General features: G+C 39.4%; 1 long non-coding RNA gene across 4 annotated transcripts in view; it reads right to left on the bottom strand.

The window, feature by feature from the left end:
• The window catches only part of LOC121668608, a 69,419-nt gene that overhangs the window by 41,361 nt on the left and 5,287 nt on the right, over positions 1 to 22,771 (bottom strand). For all 4 annotated transcript variants that reach the window (XR_006017489.1, XR_006017488.1, XR_006017491.1 and 1 more), the window contains exon 3: positions 22,331 to 22,403. This is a non-coding gene — a long non-coding RNA (uncharacterized LOC121668608). The remainder of the gene's footprint in view (positions 1 to 22,330; positions 22,404 to 22,771) is intronic.

Here is a 22,771-nt window from a genome sequence, read left to right as displayed (position 1 = left end):
ATCTTTTTCATATTTTTTCATCCTGGAAAATTTATGCTTAAATTCTCAGCTGTTCTTCTCTTTCTCCATGTTGTAGTGCCTGCTGCTGAATAAAAAAAGTATCCCTGTTGATTTTCTGGCTCCATTTCTTCTCACCCCTTCCCTGAGTACCTGTTGCTTCTTTCCAGGATTTCATGCCCACGGAATGTTCAGAGACTGAATAGAGAGCATTTAGTGACTCACATGCTGCTATGTAAGGCAGCAGATGCTGGTGTAAGATGTCAGCAAAAGTGACTGAATGCTATAACTTGTTTGGTCACCTCAGGCAAGTCATCTCTCTTCTTTGTTTCATCTCTAAAATGGCTTTAATAATATCTAATGCCTTTTTGATTTATGGATGGAAAACGATGCACAATCCAGCTGTATATTACTATTATTGTTGTTGTTATTATTACTATTATTATTTCTGCCATCTAATTTTTCCCTTTAGCTCCTTCCAGTTAAATTAATGTGTATGTCAACATCCTAAAAGTACATGCAAATTTACCAATAAAGAGCATCTTGTTCTTATGAGGTCCATCTTTCACAATACAAATCTAAAAGGTTAAAGGAATAGCTACCTTTGTGATACTTTCCTTTTAAGGTACATAGTTAATATTCAGATGCCAGCTGTTAGTCAGCCAAACTTTTATTCTGAGAATCCTTTTTGTGAGGAGTTAGGAAACAACAAAACACATAGTGGATATTTGGAATAATGATGCCAACCGGATTCTTTCTCCTATAGTGAGTGGTAGGTTGTTTCTCTTCCTAATCCAATGAGATTGAGAGCTGTGCCTGATATGAACGACTGAGATACAGACCCAACTGAGTAACGTTTATCAAGAAAAACGTGATCCTCTTTCATGTCAGTGTCAGACACTGAACTGCACTGAAGAATTCAGGATGTAACTCATACAGCAGAGTTGATTCACTAAGCAATGGTTTCAATATACTGAGGATTGGTATTTTTTTTTAAGAAACTTGTATGGCAAAACCACTAAAAGCAGGTTAAAAGTTGCTTAACGGAGTCCTGATTTTCTTTCATTTTTATTTATCCCTGCTCTCCCAAACAGCACCATTTGTACTCCTGATTTCTGGCTGGATATATGGGAACATAGAGTGAGGTAAAAAAAAACCCCAGGCATTTCTGAACAATTAAGGTGGAATTTAGGTCAAGCCCATAATTAAAAAAAAAAAAAAAAAAGGATTAAACCACTTAGGCTTTGGCGAGCTTTTAGCCTCAGAAGAACCTGCAGTTCTGATCCTGACCATGCATCTCATCCCCTGACTTACATGTGAGCCACAGGTGAGACTTGCAAACTCTCAAGTCCTTTGAGTGCCCTTTGAGTGACCCAACCTTGTGACTCCCCCCCAGACAATTCAAGGTCACCACAGTGCCATACACCATGCCACACTCATGTCCCAGGGATAAAGTCTATCTGCCTGCTAGTTTCAGAGCATGACCACCCAAGGAGGGGGAGGTGTGGGTTATGGTCCTTGCTGCTCACGATGCACTCAGCTAAGGAGTTAGACTCCCTCTTGGTCTCCTGGTTTGATGAATCTTGCATTCTTGGATGCACATCTTCAAAGAAGCTTTCAAAGTTAGTTTCTGTCTGGATTTCCTCTACAGGAGTTGTGTATTTGAATGCCCTTAACCAAAGACTAACTGGACCTCTGTTTCATGTACACCAGGTGAGTGGTTCAACTAGTGGGTCACTATCCAGCAGGAAGGGAGTCTCCATCACTTTTGGAAGTCTCCTGAAATGGGCATCTAAAGCACTTCAGCTCACACCATGGTTTTCAGCTATCATCAGACTCTCACATAAGCATGTCATATCTACATACAAACATCTATCATCTACCAAGAGATGGAAAGATTTTTATAGAATTTTGACGCAAGCCACTGTATCTGGGAGAGGACCAGTGCTGCACCTCCCCGAGTGTCCGCAGCAGATCCAAAGACCTCTGGAGTCCCAATCCACGGCTGGCAACCCTCAGGAGGGGCTGTAGAGCCAGCACGCAAACACCCACAAACCCAGGAGCGATGACGAGCCCAAACCCAAGTGGCTATGTCACCCAAGTGGCTACGTCACCCAAGTGGCTATGTCCAAGCATGCACACCAAAGATGAAGAGACAGAGAGGGGTCTTTTGTACGGGTTCTGAAGGGTTTATTCCAGCAGAGGGTCCAGGGACAAAAGACATTAGCAAGCGAGGGTCCAGGAGTTTTATAGGGGTGCAATTAACCAATCCAGTGTGGGCAAAGGGGAGGAGAGAATACAAACAGACCAACCAGAGACAAGATGGGAGGGAGCAGGGAGGGAGGACCAATGGGGGGGGGGGGGGGTATCGAAAACCAGAGAACTTTCTAGAACTATACTTATTCAACAGGGAAATACATATTCAAAGCGTCATACATAGAACGGGGTGGGGAAATGATGAACCAATTGTAACTAAGTAATCAACACAAGGGTCTGTGGGTGCTCCCCTTAACCACCACGGGAGATACCAAACTGAGCCAGCCCACCATGAGTTTAATGCTGCAGTTCGGCCCTGTGGCAACTCAGGCAACTCGGGCAGCGGCAGCCACCACTGCAACAGAATTTATGTTTGGATTTTGGTCTGAATCCTGGTTTAATTTTAAGGTATTTTTTTCCTATTCACTGGAATATAGTTAGATGTCCCGTTTATTTCTTCACAATGCACTCCTCCTGGATTTGTTATCCTGAAAGAATGAGTTAAGACACTGCACATCATTCTGCCTAAATAACTCCTTTGTATTTGGTTCTTTAATCTGGACAACTGAGAATATGTCTTTAAAGCAGTTTGTTACAAACCACTTCAAATCTACATCCCACATAGTTCATTAAATGCTGAGTGATGAACACATCACACATTTATCCAAAATGACCTCTCTAATTAGCAGCTGTTAAAGAGCTGTCTGATCTCCTCCAGTTATCTGGACGTACAACAGCACGTGCCTGTGGTCTCAGGTCTTGTTAGTTCTGTTTCAAACAATTTCTTCAGTCATCAGTAAAGTCAGCAGGAATTAAGGCAGCTCAGCATTTTGAAAGATCATGCTACTTCTGTAGGTGCTCAGATGTGCCACGCATCCATGTTTGACCCAAATTCTAGGATGAAAGTCCTGATAGCCACGGCTCTCCACCCCAGCATATACCATTAGGAGTACAGCAGAGCTTGTCAGTGCTTGTGAAGCTCCCCTTTGGATTGTTTATGACTTTGGGCAGCTCTCCACCTGCCCGTATGAATGATAGTGCAGTAACACAGCCATGAACATTTATGGTACAAATGATAAATCCAATTAAAAAGGAGACAGTGAAAGCCCCATGCCATGGCAATGCTCCACGTGAAAGAGGCATGTACAATATGTTACTGAAAGAAACTGTGGAATGAAATTAGGAGACCTATGAATGTATTTTTGAGGCTTTTTCCTTTGTCCATTGACTGCCACTTTAGATCAAGGTTACGAAATCTATACGAGGCAGATATTGAAACTTCTCTATAATAATCCATGATTGTTTTGGTTTTCCATGGCAGTATACTGATAGGCGGCATATTTATAATCTCAGAAGCAGGCACTAATTCGGTATCTCACATCCTCTCTGTTTAGCAGTGTTTACTTTAAACCCATGGTTAAGTTCAACTGAATGCACTGGTTGAGAACTCAGCATCTGTCAGAAAGATGTTACTGGGTCTAGCTGGACTTTCCATCTGACCCAGAACATCCATTCATTTATTCTCAAGTACGTTTCTAAATCAGGAAAATGCACTGTATTTTATAAAGACCATATGAAGCCATTATTAATGTCCCATAATTCTTATTTATTAAATACCAACAAAAGTATTCAATAGCTGCTTTGCTTAGAAGAAACACTTCTATTAATTTTTTTTTTTATTTTTCTTTTTTTTCTATAGAATTTTGCATCAAGTGGTCTTTTACAGACTGTGTTGTTGAAGGCAGATGAAATGATGAATCCTGCAAATCAGGCATACCAAATTTTCTGCCTCTGGATCTCTTCCATTTGTTCATGTTTTTGCTTAATCTGTGAACAATATTCTGATGTGAGGTGCTGCATGTGTTTTGCATGTAGGTAGCGGCTGGATAACAATTACAGGAGGGCAGCTCACCAACCCAATTGGCAAGTGCTAAATTGAATAGGATATTCAAAAGCAGGAATAGAAATATTTTGGTTCAAAGTTTAAGTTATTGAAGTATACCATTTGGCACCAAAAGTTTTTTTTTAATCATTTTTCTTACTCTGCAGTCATGAATCATTCCAGCAGTGGGTATATGCATTAGTGATTCCAGCCACAAACTGCTGAAATTTGATGTTGGCTGATGCAAAAATGTAGCTATTACAGTGATTTGACATCTAGCTCCACACCTTGAGTAGACACCACTACCCCATTTAAAACTAATTCCTCAGGAGTGACATCTCATGCACAGGGATTATGAGTCATTAAATAATCATTTGGTAACACAGTGCATCCCTTGCCTCTGGAAGTGGTGTTCAGCAAGGTGCCTACTCAATTAATCAACCTTAAAATAATAGTTTCCACTCTTCTAAATTACACTTCCCTTCTTAAGTTTGTAGAAAGGGATCATTTAACTAGAACATGATTTTAAAGGTAGAAATGAGCCTGGGCAATGTAACTGGGGTTCAGATGTGAACTCTGTCAAAGCGCTGAATGATTGGATCTGGTGCCAATGCTCCTTTATGGCTGACTTCAACTGCTCTGCTGGTGCAAGTCAGAAGGAAAATCATCAGATGGAGCTCCCTGATGACCTGTCCTTCAGAAGGAAACCTGTGGAGCATGGAAATGTCTTGTGGGGAGCTTCAGCTACCCTCACTTGTTTTAGTGGCCTTTTGGGGCTCTGAGCATCAGGGAGCATTCCAGTGCAGTTGGGGTATCCCTGATTGATGACCACTTCTGGACTAGACTGTGCTTGTCCATGAAGGAGGAGAAGTATTTACTTACCACATGTTGGGGTTCCTCCTCCCTGGCGTGGGGTCCAGGGGGAGGGGACCCTGGAGTAGAGGCACGGCCTACGGGGTTTCCCTACTGCCTGGTCAATCCCATTCCCCGTTGGTTGTTTTGTGTTCCCCTGCACGGGGAGGGCCCTCTGGTCCCGTGATTGTGGAGTTCCTCAGCAGATCCCGGCCATGCAGCTGGAGAATAAAGATCTCTGAAACTTCTATCAAGAATCAGTCCCTATTGCTTTCCACGGGCCTTGCTGTCTATATGTGTTGCAGGAGACCCCACCGCAACATTCACATATGATTGTCCCTTTGCCTTTATGGTGGGACTTTTTTTTCCCCCCTGAATTTATCTGTTTAAAAGTAGTTATCTGTTGTCTATTCTTACTCTATAGTCAAGGAAAGAGATAGAAGGGTTGAGTAGTCTTCTGGGGACACTTATCTTTGTTTCCAGTGACAATAGAGAAAACTGGAGGAGCCAACTACTTTAGGCTATCTTCTGCCAATTAAGATAGGAAAGATAAACCCCACTGTAATGTACAAATCATATTCCATCTGCTCATTGGCATTTTGTTCTTCCAGTGAAACAGGGCAGAATTTTGACAGAACATTTTTCATGAGATGTTTAATTTGTCCTGTACCAGTTGTAATCTATTGTCAGAGAGGGACACCATGATCAGCTCTGACCTCCCTTAGAGGAAGGATGTGGGACTTTACTGGGTGAATTTGTTCAAGTATTAGACTGCATCTTTTAGAAAAGCTACCCCAACTGGATTTAAAGGTATGAATAATATGGAGCTGGTATTTTTGCCTGAATGGCTGGAGTCTCAGCTTCCAGCTGTAGTATCTTTCCAAATCTTTGTCAGCTGGTTGGATATCCCTCCATCATTGACTTGTTTTCCCTTATAGATGCTTTGACTGAATTCAGCTCAGGTCTTAGCCCTTTTTTGATAAGCTTAATCAATTCAGGTCTTTGAATCATTCATTTTAGGATTTGTTTTCCAATCCTTTTATATTTATCATGGTTCTAGTCTGATTCCTTGTCAAAATGTGGATACTGTCACTGGACTGTATCCTGTGCCAATTTTGCAGATGATAGAATTTCCCCAGTCTGTTATCCCTCTTGGCTACAACATTTTACTGTAGCTCATACTCAACAGATTATCCACTGTGGTTTGCAAATCGATTTCAGAATTATCATTTTCTAAGACTAAGTTTGCTATTCTATAAGGATGACATCTGGCTTCTTGTCCTGTTTCTGCATTAAACCATTTTAAATTGCACAGATTTTGCCTTCACCTTTTTTTTTTTTTTTTGCCAGCTTCTTGCACATAATGTATTCCCTGCTTCATTTGAAATTCCTGTGGTATCTGTACACCCACAAGCTTTATCAGTAACACTTTCATACTGAGTCATCAATAAAAACATTACATGGCATGAGGACACAGACAGATTCTGGGAAAGCCAAACCGGGACACTGCAACTTAGTAGATCCTTGGCTTACAATCCAAATCCTACCTTTTAACTATTTCTGTAATTCCAGACATGTGGTTTATGAAACAGAAGTGTCTGTTTGAAAAACACAAAGTTCCCACTTTGAAGTTGTACCAGCTTCTCTTTGCATCCAGTTAGTTGTTCATGATACATGACTCATGAGGCACTCCTTTGTCAAAGGGACACTGAGATACTTCAAAGAAGCTTTGACCTGCAGTGGCTGGATGTGAGGGACAAATACCTGGCTGTGTGCAGGTTACAGGTGTGAAGTTTGCAGCCCTTCTCCTTGCCATTGCTTGGGATGCTGTCTGCATAATATAATTTACTGGGTATATCCAGATGAAAATACAGCATTTTTTTCACAGACAACTCCGGCTAAGTACTTTTTTGTTATTGAATCAAAGACTACTGTGAAATAACCCTGAGCATCTTTTGAACTTTGCTGCAGTGTCCTGGTGACAAAGCACAATTGGGGTCTTACAACCTCTAAATAATCACACAGGGAAACTGTGTTTAAAGATACACCTCTCTTACAGACACTGTGTTCACATTTAAAAGGTCACAAATCTCAGAGGTTTTGAGATTTGGGTGCTGTTTGGGGCTTGATTAATTAATGTGCACATTCCTGCAGCATAAAAATCAAACCAGTTTTTACTGTATGAATGGTAGGGATAAAACATTCAATTCACAGAAAGACTGACATCAATTCACTTCCTTATTAGTGACATGGTAGAAGGTCAGAGGGCTAGTGATGTATGTTTCCATTGTCAGTTTTTGCTGTAATAAAGACAGATAGTCATACTGTTGTGCTAAAAAACGGCTGGTATTGGAAATTGTTACGAGGAACACTTTGTGTTAAGGTGCTTTGATTTTTTTAATTGTGAGAAGACATGTCTCTGAAAAATTATAGAAATTCCTCATTATCCAGAAAAAGGAGAAACTTTGCAGTCTCCAGTATCTTAGATTTAATCTCTCTGTTTAAAGTTCCCTACTGGTGACATTTATTTTTCTCTGTTTTAACACATGCTTTCTTTCACGAACACTATCTTCCCATCAGGAATCAAAGCAAATCCAGATGGCTCAAGAACAGATGGCTTATGGTTTAAGAAGCATGGGTCAAATTCAGCCATGCAGTGTACCAAGTTCACAGGAGTGCTCTTCTTACATCTAGAGATTTGGAGAAGCTGAATAATGATTTTTCCCTGCTTTGCTATTGTCAGGCTGTGAAAGTCAGCATGTATGAGTGAAACCAGAAGGTGCTATAGGAGGGAAAGTTCTACATGCTTCACTCAAGGAAAAGAATGAACTTCTCATATGGTAACAAGGCACAATGTAGCAGTTGCAAAGCCAGATATCTGAGAAGTATTTCAACAATCTACTTTGCTCTGAAATTTGAACGAGACTCCTGGAAGAAGTCTGATAATCAGTGCTGGAGACAGCCAAGGTGTTTCCAGGGAAGAAGAGAAATGGAGATCTAGCAACCTCACTATTCAACATGACATGTACATTGTGCCAGTAAAGCACTTTGTTTTGGAATACATGTAAGGATAGAGTCCACTCAGTATTTTTTTTATCAGTAAATCCCCACTGCAATACAGTCAGGAGTGTTATCCCTATAATTTAGGTGAACAAAGAAACAGAGAGAATTAAAGCAATCTAGTCTTTCAAGACCATGCAATACAGCAGTACATGGAAAAGAAACTGTTTACCATATTTTTTAATCCTCAATAGCTTTTGCAGAAAGGGATAGTTTTGAGAAGGGAGCTTGATGGATAGGAAGATTCAAAGGTAGTCTTACTGACTTAAACTTTGTGAATATTTGGCTTCTCTCCTTTCAAAGACTTTCTCTTCCCTATGTTTTGGATTCTTCTCGGCACTCCAGGAGTGGTCTCACCAGTGCTGAATAGAGGGGAAGGATCACCTCCCTTAACTTTGCCTGATGATGCCTAGGGCACTATTAGCCTTTCTTGCAACAAGGCTCATTGCTCATGTTCTCCTTGGTCTCTGCCAGGACATCCCAGGTCCTTTTCTGCCAAGCTGCTTTCCAGGTGGCCCCAGGACTTTGCTCTTCCCCTGGTTTAACTTAATGAGGTTCCTGTCAGCCCATTTCTCCTGGATGCTGAGGTCCCTCTGTATGGCAGCACCACCCTGTAGAGGATCAGCCACCCCTCCCAGTTTTGGGTAATCAGCAGACTTGCTGAGTGTACACACTCCCCACTCTGCTTCATCATCCAGATCCTTAACAAAGATGGTAAATAGGGTTGAATTCAGTATTGACCCTTGGGGCGTAACTAGCACTGCTCCTTACAGGCCATCATCTAGACTTCATGCCACCCTGTTGTGTTTGTTTTGCCTGTATTTCTTTTTGTACTTGCCTATAAACTTTACACTGACAAGAAAGACTTAAGAAGGGAAAAGGGGTGAGGAAAAAAAATCAGCATCTCCCACAGAGAAATTAAACATGATAATCTTATTCTCTATCGCATTATGTTTGTTATCTGCTAGACATTGCTTAATACCTCCATTTGGTCCTTGCCTTGTCTCTCCCTTTCCAGGCCTGGAGTTGACAAAAAGACCTAGGTGGAGGAATACTACCTCCAGGAAATCCTCAGAGATCAGCATAGGCAAGCATAAATCAGGAGAACCTTTAACACACTGTATTTTAGAGTAAGGGCCAGTCTAGCCCATCCCAATACTAAAGATATAATTGGGATAACTTAGTTGCATCAGGATCTCATCTGAGCTTGAGGACCAAACCTCTGCTGTTAGTTCTTACACACAACCACTGCCTTGGTACAGCCTCTTATCTGGCTGAACTTTGCAAAACCATCCTATCTGGTAGGAAATGCAGGGTATAATTTTAAGCCTCTAATGGTTTGATTTCGGAAATCTTGCTCCTACTGTATATGCAATCAACACACCTGTGACTACCTGCTGTCATCCTAAGTGTGCCTTTTTCTCCTAAATACATAACCATAACAAATTTACATCTGCTGCAGAAATGCTTAAAGCTGACATGACCTGGATTTATGGGAGCAGAGCCAGCAGAGCAACATGAGAAATGTGTTCTGCCCAGCTCTAGTTAATATTCTCAATCTCCCAAGATTTCTGAATGTCATCCCAAGTATAAATTAGACCACTGAGAGGGTTACATATCCCTGTATTTTTCTCCCTGCCTCTCTGCCAGTCATTTTCAGCAAGCAAAATCAAATCTTTCCAGGTAAAGAGTTGTAACAGATTACATCCACTTTGCAAAACTTACTATAAAAGATATATAGCAATGTAACATAAAAAGTCCAGTGATGGCATCATCCAAAACCTCTCCAAAACTTTTAGTACAAACTGATTTTAAAATAATCCTTTTGTCTTTGCAGAACTTGAAACCTTTTTCAAGGAAAGACTCTTCTAATGGGATAATTTGACATTTTGGATGCACAAGCCATGTAGTTTTCCTCATAAATTGAATTGAAATGTTCCTTGTATGATAAGTCTACATTGAAAGAGTATGTGTGGTACAGGGTTACCCAAACCAGCTCTAAACAAATTAGTCTGGGCACCAGCTGCTGTGTAACTCTGTTAGCCAAGAAGTCCATCAAGGCTAATGAGATCTGCTGAGAGGCAGCCAGCATTAACTTATGTAAAGTGTCCTGTTGCCATGGCATTCTCTTATTCCTAATTTGATAATTTTACTATTCTGGTGATTTTCAGCAGCTAAGTATCTGTAGCATATACTTGGAATATTGTTTACGTGTATGTAGGCTTTGGAACTAAATAATTCAGAATCAAATTTAACTCTAGTCTGTGTATTTACGTATATGGGGTATAATGAACAGAATCTATTTCATATTAACAGCCATTTATCTCAGTGAAGCTAATTGCACTTCATGTGAAGGGAAGTATGGAACCTGAACTTACCTATCAGAATATTATTGAAGATAATGTGGAACTATCTGGCAAACTCACAGCTTCCATAAATACACTTCCTAATATATTTTCCAATGAGAGGCTATGAATATTTTGGTAGGGGAAAGGTGAAGTAAAGCCCTTCTCATTCTAAGATTTAGTCTGGCAGGAAATTGAGAATACTATGCCATACATGACTTACATAAAGACGTGTGTTTTATGCTGTACATACACCTTGGACATTGTAAAAAGGCAAGTTTTCCACTGGGTGTTCTTGGGTACTTGGTGAGAATATAGTAAGTGTGCTGCAGACGTCCCAGGCTATTTTTTGGGCTTCTCTGTGGCTTGGTGTATCATATCTATCCTAGCTTTTTATCCCAATTGAATGGCAAAAGCTACATCTGCACCAAAGCAGAAATGTCTTTTTTGAGCTTCAGCTAAAAGTGGTAAAATCAAGGTGGTCCTATAACCTGTGAAGGTCCCAAGTGAAAGTCATTTAGTTGAAACTTAGTGCAGACTCATGCATACAGAAATAACATTTTTTAAAAGAAGAGCCTTTTAACTACGAATATTCTACAATAATTTTCTTGGTATTTGATTTCTCTGAATTTAAAGCTATTGGCAAATGTTTTGTGGACCAGTAGGAAGGAAGCATATGTATGGAAAACAAATTGTCCTGAAGCTGGTCTGTTCTATAGATTCTTATTGAGTATATAGATCTAACCTACAGATTCTCATAGAAAATGTAATTGAACATAGAAATGACTAAAAAAAGGGACATTTTTGTAATATTCTTCCCTCTTACAGACACTCATCAGGAAAAAAAACCCCCACCTTCTGTAACGAAATACATATTCTTCTCAGTAATAGGAAAGGAAGAGTTAGGCCATGAGAAATATTTAGTTATTTCTTATGCACTGAGATATTACAGTGACTATTGTCCATCAGGAGCCCCACTAGATATAACTGCAGAGTTAAAGACAGACAGACTTCTCTCCCAGATTAGTAAAGCCCCCACAACTGCTAAATGTTTGGCCTTATGAAAAAATCTAAATCTGTATGGGTGTTACATGCAGAAACATAAAACTCCATGACTTCTCTGCCTCCAAACAAAAAAATCTACTTATACTTAAAGGAAAAACCCCATTGCCATGCATTTGAAATTGAGTGCTGAAAATCACTAGTCTTTTGGAAAATGCAATTATGTGCATCAAAAGTGTGTGTGGGTGTAAGAGCTTGAGAGACAGAGCCACATGGCATGGCTGTTTGCAAGTCCTCCAAGCTTTTTCCATTTGAATTCTTTTACATCCCAGAAACTGTTCTCCAGAAAAAGTGGCACCTCCTCTTGGCATTTCCAATTTGACACGTTAAAAACATAACCAAAATTTCAAATTTTTGCACAATATTCAAAGGATGAGAGTTACATTAGCTTTTTATCCAGGACAATCTGAATAAAAACTTACTGCACAGTAGCTTTTTAAACTTTGTTGCAATAAACTCCAGTGAAATAACAGAATTCTCTTTTTGAACTCAAGCAATTTATGTGTTATGAAGTGGTGAGAATAGATTAATAATTTTTGAGAAAGGGCCCATAATAAGCAGTTATTCAGCTGTGTGAACTCTCAAATACCACAAGCTGCAGAACACACCCATGCAGTCCTTTGTCAGGTCATGTAGCACAAAGTTAAGCTAAAGCATACTTCTCAAAAAGGTGTATTCTAATAGGTTGAAGATTTTGAGTGTGAAAAATGCCAAACAGTCCTTTGTAAAGTCTTCCAATGCTGGATTATGGTCTCCTTTCCCCCATTAAAGATTACTGCAATGGAATTCCTATTATGCTCGTTGTTCCCTGGGATAAGAATACCTCATCGAGTCAGGAAAAATCAAACTATTTCTCACACTTGCATAAGCAGTTCTTCAATTCTGTGCAATTTTATGACTACTCATGGTATGATAGTGTTTGGCACATCATAAATATCCAGAGATTATTTCCAAGGTGCATCCAGCCCTTGCACACAGAATGGCACCACAGGCTAAGCTGGCTTCACTGAATGAATGGAGGTAACACGAGCAGCACTATGGCACAAGCTTTGTCCAGGATTTCCCACTACTGGGAACACATCCTGGGGCTCTGTGGCATCGCTCTGCTGGATGCCAGCCCAGACACAAGCCTGTGCCTCTTTATCTCACCACTGTTGCAGCACATGCTGCTTGGGTGATGGCGAAGGGGTGCGGGGTCAGGACAAAAGTCAGTGGTGACACAGAGGTTCAGAGCACAGACAGTGAATGAGCTCTCTTGCCCTGGGAGCTTTGCTGACTGCCTGTGCCAGTGTAGCTGTAATAACCAGCACCACTGGCTGGAGGGAGAGCTGGGAAGTGACCAGTTTCTTCTCTCTTGTTCCTCTTGTCTGCTTGCCACTGCTTACTTAGCTTTCTTCTGGTGGGGAAAAATCATGGACTGGTGAATGGGCTCTCTCTTACTGGGGTGTCTGGAGAGCTGACTGCTCAAGTGGGCACTGGGATGTGATGCTGGTAGTGCTACTCTTTAGGCTGGACTTTGAGCCACTTGAGATGTTAAATCTCATGAAAATTGGAGGTGCTCTTGCTCTTGTGTTTAAGACTGATTTTTACCCTACCCTGGTGCCCACCACTAAGGCATACCTGCCTAACCCTAAACATGCTGCATGCCACAATCACATTTTATTTTGTCTCTTGTGGCAAAATAAGGTAGTGTCATGATCTGTAGCAGAAAGATCTGTGCCTTTTGCACAAGTAGATTTTTATTTCTACATTGCATTGAAGGAAAATTAGGTTCACTGTGTTGGTTATATTAACTGTTGTGAATGTAAGGAATGTTTTATGGGAATTTAATAATTAAACAGATTTCAAGGGCCTGTCAACAAGACTTCAGCTCCATAGAGGAGCCACTTGAACAGAGAGTGCTCGCAAATATACGATGAAGTTGAGAGATGAGAACATGGTTGAAATTACTGTACATTAAAACAAAGTAGTCAATAAAAATGCAAACACTCTGAAGTGTTTTAATAAGATTACACTAAATCACCCTCAAACAGCATTCAGCAACACATGTCACAGGGATTCAGGGCTGCTTATCCAAACTCTTCTGTTCCTCACCTTCTCTGCAAGAATGCTAAATCTTTGCAAAGGATTCAGATTTGCCACTCTCTAACTCCTTCTGTATGTTCTTTTAGATTACACTGAAGAAGTCTTGAATATTTAGGCCTTATTGACATGAAGCTTGACCTGAAGTCATTTTGAATCATCTGCCATCTATGGAGCTGGATGCATGTTTGGCCCCATGGGAGTCATTAACATGCTGAATGGGGGCTACATAGCTAAGTCACTGTGCATTGAATTAAATGCACGCCACCTTCTTGTCAAGGAATTAAATACGTATTGCATAGATAACCATGGGATTTTTATTTTGGGTGGGAATTTAAACAAAATATTTTGCATTTTGAACAGTTGCCAAACTCTTCCTCAGCTCAAAACAGTGTAAGCTTTTTGGCTTTGCTTATAGACTCTTTGGCAGCAGGGTTTGGTTTTTTAATTTCTTTTTTTCACTGAAGGCAAAAATCTGATCAATTTATGATCTTTAACAACAAGAAGCTATGAACAGAAGTTTCCTTCAATTTCTCTAGCAACACTGCTAGGTGGCAAAATGTACATGTACAAATATTTCCCATTCATTTCTGCTTTAAGCATTAATTGTCTAATAGTGCAGCACAAATGTGGACAGCAGTTTTGTCAGAAACATTCTCACCATTTCTTCCTTTCTTTCTTTATTTGCTGGGGACTTTTGTTAGCACCTAGAGGTGAGTTGCTCCAACATATCGAGCACCAGCAGTCGTGCCGAGCAGAGCGATGAGTCAGGCCAGCCCTGAAAGGTTCCTGCAGGGTGACCATACCTGCTCACAGCCACCACTGCTAAGAGCAGAAAATGAGCTACAAAATGCACAGGACAGGTTTTCATGCCAGCCTGTGTAGGGTTTTGTCACCTGTCTCAGCCTTTAGGGCAGTATTTCTCAAACTAATAGCTAAAAATTGTTCTGCAAAGGCATAAAGCATTTTAAGTGCTTCACCCCCACTTTTACTCCCATGCTCTCCAGAAGGAGGCAAACATTAAGTAGGGAAAAACAGAAATAACCAATTCAAATAACCAACCTCCAGCATTTCAGCTGTTAAATGATCAAGAGTGTTGTTATAAAAGATGAACACTGGTCTTTTATAGAATTTTTGTTCCTTTAGAAGAAACCAATGGTCTTTGGGGTTTAAAGGAGTTTAAATTGTATTTTCTGGGGAGTGTATCTCTAAAACAAGAATTTGTTAACCTCTTTTTACTAAATATTTTTGAAATATCTCAGAAGTATCCTATAAAATCCATTGTCCCTCAACAGGTTTCTGATGGCACCTGGTGCACTGATCACATTACTGCATTTCAGGTGAAGCTACAGCCCATTCAGTCTGACCTCAGTTGCCAGATCAGTCACACACTCCAAAGACTTAGCAGAGCTCCTCTTTTGCTGATGTAGCTTTTCAAGATCATATTTGTCATGATCAATGAAACACCAATTTTTATCTCCATCAGCTTTCCCAAGAAGCCAAAATCTCCCTGCTCCCTCTTTGAATGGTGCTTCAGGTTGCGCATAATTCAAGTATTTATACTTTCAGCACTTACAACATTCAGAGCTTCTGTTGCAATGGGTATGAGTCATGTATCTCAAAATCTTTTTCTGGGACTCTAGCCAAACAAGAAGATCTTTATTTTTCTTCCTTTTTTTTTTTCTTGTGCCTCTGTAAAAAGATAAGTCACTATCTGAAAGGAAAATACCTTAAGCTTGAAACTTTGCCCTCAGGTGAAGCTGTTCCACTGTTGAAAAGTCTTGTGGTTTTAAATTTTTAAATAATAGATTAACTGAAGGCCTGCATGTTTCTTAGAAGCAGAATGAAAAAATTGGGTTATTTGGGGTGATTCTGGAAGTTACAGAGCCTGAAATTCCTCACAAACAGAGAGGATGAGGAGAGAGGAATGGGGGCAGGTAAGGACAGTGCTCCATCATAACAGAGCTTCACTTCACAACAGAAGTTCACTTCACTTGCATGCTGTTGAGAGACAATATCTGAAAAAAAATAGGAAATTCCGATTTTGTTTTGGAATAGTATGTTTGAAAACCAGAAGTTATTATACATCTCATATTGCAAACAAATATAAAGGTGATTTCCCTGCAGCCATGATAATAAAGGCTCTTAAAAATATCAGTTACTCAGAGGAGACAATCTGACGCAGTGAAAGGCAGAAGATTAATCAGAATTGCTATGCAAAACACATTTCACACCTAGTAATCCTGATTTTTTTTAATACAAGTTCTTATGTCCATCACCATATTATAATGGGAAGCCAGGTGAAAGGGGAACTTTCACATTTGCAAATAACAAGTAGGTCTTCCCCATACTGCTTCATAAAAAAATGTTTTTCTTTTCTATTCTTTGTTTCTCTATTTATGTTGTGTAGTTAATGGTACATTTGAAAACAAGATGAGAAGCCAAGCTTTCAACCCTTTAAGGGCATGTTTAGGTGTTAATAACATTCAGACTTTGTTTAACAGTACATAGAGAAAGGTACAGGTAGAAATGATGATGGACAAATTAATGTATTCCCATTAGGAATTGAGGAGATCTAGGCTGGATATATATCTTGTGTCTGGTGGGTTCAGACTTTTTGAAGGCAATCAGAACTCTATTTAAACTTCAACACAAGAAAGCTTGGGGTGTTAGCAGAGTGAAATGTTTACTGACATTGACATACAGAAGTGGATTTTTTCTTCAGTTCTCACGCTACATCTAAAATTGGGAAAGGATCTATTTTAGGTTATTCTTGTCAACATGGTATTATTAAAACCTTGAATCTCGGAATAAATTTTGGAAGCATTACCCGTTATACTTGATAATTTGCCAGATAAGGAGCTGTGTGTTTCAGTATTTGAATTAAGTTCAACAAACATATAAAGTGTTAATATATCCTATACTTACAAAAGATAGACTGCCACTAAAAATAAAATGGGTATGATAAAGCAATTTTGTAATTACAGAAAACTGCTACAGATACTGTTCTACTGAAATATATCACTTCACTGTGAGGCTTCACTTCTATTAATTTTTCCTTTCCATACTGTAGGTGCACAGCTTCTCTAGCACTGATAGATGACACCCGGGCAAAGACTGAGTTCCAGAAGGTCTCTGCAGCAATGCAGTGTGGTGATAAACACAGTTGTAACAAATGTGAAAGAGCTGCTCAGGAAAGCAGCACTTTGCAGATCCTGATTTTGATTCAGATACATGCAGCTAATAGTAAATGGGCATCAGTCTCAGCATGCCAATAAGTCAGGTGCAGTTTGAGCAAAGGTCACAGTCTGGCTGCAAGGCAGATGTACGTGAGCCATAAAATGTGCATGTGGCTAAAAGGCAAAATTCAAACTAGTCCAGTTTCCAAAGAGATGAGATCTAACTGCATACAGAGGTTTGGAGGAAGAAGAGATGTCAACTAGGGAAACAACTGATCTGCTGTTGTTAGCTGTACTCCTTTTCCAAAGTCGAGGTGTCTCCTTCAAAATTGTGGGGCAAGTGTCAACAAAAAACCCCATCACCATATTATCCCAGCACAACACCACAGTGTATTTTTCCCAAGTTTTCTTCAGAGAAATGGCTGAAGCAGCTTCCCTGGGAAGTAACTAAAAAACTGATGAAGTGGAATTTGAATTTTATTGTCTACCTTGAAAGGAAAATGGAACAGCATGTGACAGGTATGCAATTTTTACTTTAATCATACTGGGAGATGCCTTGTTCTGACGTTGATATGAGTAGGGAAAAAATGTGATTTTTTTTTTTTTTTTAATAGAAAGGATGCCTATTTTGGCCTCTTTTTCCTTTTAAGTTCTAGTTGCCAGCTCTGGGAATTCAAGCAGGGAATCAGAATGGGGCTCGGTCTATCCTCACAAGTACAAGGTTGTGCCATTCAGGTTGTCTCCTTGTTACACAGGGGCAAGTCTTACTCTCAATGATAAGAAAAGAGTTTCACAGAAAATATAACATCAAACTGCTATGAGTAATCAGATTAATCAGTGCTGGAGGCACTCAGTGGCAACTCAAAGAAAAGAAAGTGTTTTACATGGAGAGGCTTTTCACGAAAGTGCACACATTCCTTTTTATCTGCATGTTTATGGATGGAGTCATGTATTCATAATGCCATGCCAGATGTAGGGAAAAAAATATTCATTTTGTTAGTTGTATCTGGCCCAGAGCAAGGAGGATAGAAGTGGAGGAATGGAAGTTAGAATAACTGTAGTGTGTCTGCTGCTTCCCAGACAAAGTTACCTGTAAATTAGGTAACTGACATGTCACACTTACATCTTACCCAGCAATGACTTACTCCTTCATCCTCTGTTGACTTCAAAAACCCTATAATTAGCTCAATTCTCAAATATACTTCCCCTGATTCTATTGTTGCTTTCTCATGCTGGACTCTCCCAAAACACCCTGTGCCAGTTTGAACAAATTTGGAGGAAAATATCCTCTGATAGAAGGCAGGTTACAACCATCCTTCCCCCATCAGGTTCGGGAAAAAAGAAATTTTTTTCCTTGGAGGAAAGTGAAAGAGATAAAACTATTTATTTAACAATCACACAGGAAAAGGATAATAATGCTAAATAATAAAACCTCTCACTGTGGAGAGAAAACCTGGGAAAATTTCAGAGTCCTTCTGTAGGTAGCCTCTCCCCTCCTCCTTGGAGCTGGGACGGGATAGGCCCTCCTCCCGGGCCTTGATGAAAAAAAATCCTCCCGATGTGTTCTGATATTGAAACAGTCCAGAAAAAGCAGATGGAAAAAATCGAAGTCCCCGGAAAACAAAGTTCAAGTCTCCAGAGGGGAAAAAACCTGAAAAACTGGCTGAAAGCTGGCTGAAAAAAACAAGCAGGGTGCTTCCCTCCTCTCTTGCTCGCTGCTGCAGCTGAACGCAGAGGAGTCTGTGTGTCCTTGAAACACTGCTTTGAAAGTTCTCTGGGTTTTTTTTCTCTCCCCCCTCTCAGGTTCAGTTTAAAGGCATAGAAAGGCAGAAAATTAATTTCTGGGCATAGAGCAGAGATAGGGGATACACATCATAAAGTCACCCCAAGACACACCCATCACAACTATATACCTTAAAGGAAATCTGTCTCAGAAAACCTCCAAGAAGATATTGATCATGTCATAGCCAGGATAGAAATAATTACAGGTCAAATAAGTAAATTTAGACACAGTATTGTTGCAGGTAGTGGTCCAAGGTGTCTGTAGCTCGTTACAGTCATCAAATAAAAACTGATGCCTATATGGGGCTAAATTCTTGCTGTTTTACCACCAACAGAATTTTCTGAACTGCTGTATTATGAACACTTGCATAGTTATTTATAAATATAAATTGCTATGAACTCTCAGTTCCTTTCCTCTGGTTCCTACTGGAATTACTCTCTGAATAAATGAAGTCTTCATATGTTGGGGAAAGCAGTTTTGGTAAAACTGATGCTGTAAAGGTATGTGACTTCAAACTGACTATCTGAACAAAAAAGTTTATGTGAAAATACAGGCCTAGGATAGACTCAAGTGTTTTGATAGACTTCAATTTCAGAGTAGAGTTAGTAAGCACCTTTGTGCTGTACTTTACTGAGAGGATAAACCTATGATCTTCTACTCGGGTTGTACCAAATTGTTCAACTCAGTTTGCAAAGATAAAGATGTGACGTTTGTTTTTACACTGAGGTGTGAAACATGGTTTAAGATGCTGATGGATGCATGACTACTGTTCTCTAGAAATCCACAATCACTTCAGACTTTTAGTGTTGTGTGTTCAGAATACATATAATAGTTGTTATTTAAGAAAGTGCTAGAAATTTAGGCACGGATTTCCTAAAGTAATGTTACCCTGAAGGTGCTGACAGGGAGACTTGATATACTGAGTTGGTAGGTAACAACAACCAGAAAGAGAGCTCCTCCCATGTAGAGTAGGCTCAAATTACATCACTGGAAACAAGGGGAAGGATATGGGTCTTGCCTTTAAACTCAGGAAACTATCTCATAGTGTGAGCACCTAAGATACAGCAACTGATTCCCTCTGACAATAAGATTTGCAATATAAATACAATTCATACCAGCATTTGCAGTTTTCCTCCATTTATATATACCTGCTGTCTTAACACTGAGTATTGCTGTGAATTTATCATCTGATTGCAGAGGTTCATTCCTAACTCCTACAAAACTGAGAACTAAATGTGCTAAAGGATTCAAATTCTTCAAACAATCTTCTGTTTCACGTATTTTCTTTACATTCCCACAGAGGAGTAACATATTTTTATTATTGTACAGTGTGCAAAAAAATGTGTGCGTGTGCATGCAGAGGTATATGAAAACATGTGAAGAGGTATCAGGAGAACAGAGCCCCAAAACTGGACTGAGCCTAAACTCTCTCCTCCAAATCTATTGAATTGTTGAAAAACTCCTGAGAGGATGTGCCACCACCCAAGAGTTGTGCCTCATTTGAATGTTTCTCTTGAAATTTCATCTCTGCTCAGGGTGGAGATGGGGAAGAAGAGGCAGCCACAGAAAATAGCTGTCTGAATGATGGGATGTTAATGCCTTTCAAGCTGTGGCTTCTAAGTATGGAACAATTTTATTTCAAAAGTAGAACATTCTGATGACATAGATAATTACCATGCCCTACAGAGAGCTTTCAAGCTGGTTCCGAAAATAAGCACCAAATACTTTTAGTTCACTAGTGAATCACAAGTATTCAATCTCACTTTAGGACTTTATCTATCATGTCTGCCTGATGACTGGACTAAGAGATAACTAACTCAGGAGTAGCTCACTGGTTTTGATAGCTGTCTGTTTTAATCCTCACTTAGGGCTCAGATGTATGGTTTAGTTCAGCATAACAGGCTGCCCTGCATCACGAGTGCCCTGTTTACACTTTTGGTCAACAGGAATTAAAAATGCCATGAAATTCATTTCACCATCTTTCACCACTACATTTCTCTCTACCAGGTTCTTTTCAAATCTGAATGTAAATCAACAGTCCAAGAGCTAGATCCCATAAAGTATTTATCCAATGCATGCTAGCCGAGGTTTTTTTTAGTGTTCAGCTCTCAGAGTAGCGTCCAGAGCCTTAAATTTTTGTTCTCTCTACAGTTTATGATGGAATTCAACCACTGGACTTTTGAAAAGCATCTGTGTTGAAGATGGAACTGTCTGTGCTAGACTGGCACTTCTGTTTTCTTGTGATATTAGTTAGGCATTCAGATAATGACAGAACAAAAGCATCTTGGATGCTTTACCTCTTTCTCATTATAAAGGAAAAGTCATAATGCAATGCCAGCTTCTTACAAGATGCATTGGATTGCCAGATTGATGGTGCTTTAGTAAAATAAAAAATCAAACCCATCACATGAAGAGAACAGATGTAATTTCTAGGTTAAATGTTCAAAATATTCAAAATGTATATAGGAAGCTGGGACTTAACCTTTGAGCTTCTGTCTAGGGGAAACAACAGAAAAATAATCTCTTCCACCTGAAGCAGACCTTACTACCTCAGGTGAAGACTTCCTTTAACAGAGTGCATGCACATGCAAGATTCCAGTTCTATATGAAAATTCCTGATCTCTGGAAAGGAGGCAGATGCATAAAGTGACTGTTCAAATTTAAAAGAATCACAGAGCATATATGACTAAAAGATGAACAAACTGTAGCTCATTTTTCTGAAGCAATGCTTTTAGCTGAATTAGTCATGAATTGTTGTAATATGAAGTGAGGAACAAACAAGCACAGATCATCCCAATGTATGGAAGTAAAATGTAAAGTGCAACCAAGCAAGGTTTACATCTGGTATGGTCTGGTCAAATTTCTTTGATAATAAGTGCCTAATCTCCTACTGAGCATACCCAGAAATACATGTCTATAATTTACCATAGACTTAATGCAAGTTCTGGAAACACCCATGTGTCAGTGTGCTTTGGTAAATGCTGACTGCTCCTGACCCTATGCAGATTCTTTAGTGCATGAGAAGCAGAGAAACAGACAAGCATTTTATGCTTACTTGCTCGTGGAAATGAGGGAGATGCTGTTTTCTTTTTTTAATCAATATACAAAAGAAAGCAGACATTCTGTCACCTTATCACCTCTGATTCTGTAGAGAACAATAAATGAAAAAAGATTTCAAATAAACAGACATCAGTTGTTGGTATGAGTCATCCTGATGAATAATGGTGATAATGAGAATGGTATATTGTGTATCTAACACGAAATCTCTATTTCTAGAGAAATCTAGAATAAAATTCAAATCTAGTTTGTTATTCTGCTTTTTAATTATTTTTATCTTCTCTTTGTTTATGATGGGCTTACAATGGCTGCATCATAAATTTCCTTTGTGTACCTGTTATAGAAAAGGTGTACAGGAGGTAAAATTTTAGATAAAATTCAGTACTTTAAAGTTCCAGTACTCCTAATGCAAAACCATCTTAAGCAGTTGCAAACTTTCCCTGGTTTTTGTGAGCTTTCACCACATCCAGTATAGATTTCTATTTAAATAATGCTTTTTTTCCCATTTAAAAATTGAATGGAAAAAACATTGTGCAAAAGGTCTTTGTGCTGGAGTAGTAAATAAGAGGACTTCCTAAGCAAAAAAAAAGGTTCCTTTCTTTTCTGAAAACTCTATTCTTGCTATGAAAGTGATTACCTGACAAAAATAGTAGTAGAAGACAATATCAGAGATGAATTCTGCTACCGATCATGTAGTTTGGTTTACTCTAGTCTGTTTTGATACAGGCAGTTTAGACAGAAAAAGACTTATAAAGACAGGATTGTAGATGCTCACGTGTAAACATGCACTGCATTCTTTCCCCTTCCTCTTCCTCTTCAAGTGCCAAGTTGGTAATATCTCTCCAGACCTGTTCAGGAGTAAAAGGAAGACATAACTGCAGTTTAAAAAGAAATTGGTTCAAATGCTAGTGGTTATCTAGTTATGTCTTTTGGCTTAAGTGGTTGCCAGTGAAGTAAGTTTTTTCTTTCCCAAGGCAAGATTACAATCTCCAAAAGCATTTGTGGGGGCCATTAAAATTACTCTGGCTTGACATAATAGCATCTCAGAAGAGATTGTGATTAGTCAATAACACAATAAAAAAGACTGGACATAAAGAAGTGTTCTAATTTCACCTGTTATTTACAGGAGGAAAAGGAAGAAATCAAAGATGTTTAGGGAAGGGTTTCGTTTTTTGCAAATTAGGATTGTTATACCAAAATTCTTGCAGTATAAAAT

The sequence above is a fragment of the Corvus kubaryi genome, unplaced genomic scaffold (assembly GCF_017639235.1).
Source record: "Corvus kubaryi isolate FWS band 111438036 unplaced genomic scaffold, C.kubaryi_AGA036_p1.0 133, whole genome shotgun sequence".
Classification (NCBI taxonomy): domain Eukaryota; kingdom Metazoa; phylum Chordata; class Aves; order Passeriformes; family Corvidae; genus Corvus; species Corvus kubaryi.
The sequence above is the reverse complement of the archived record's forward strand: the minus strand, read 5'-3'. Positions and strand labels throughout refer to the sequence as shown.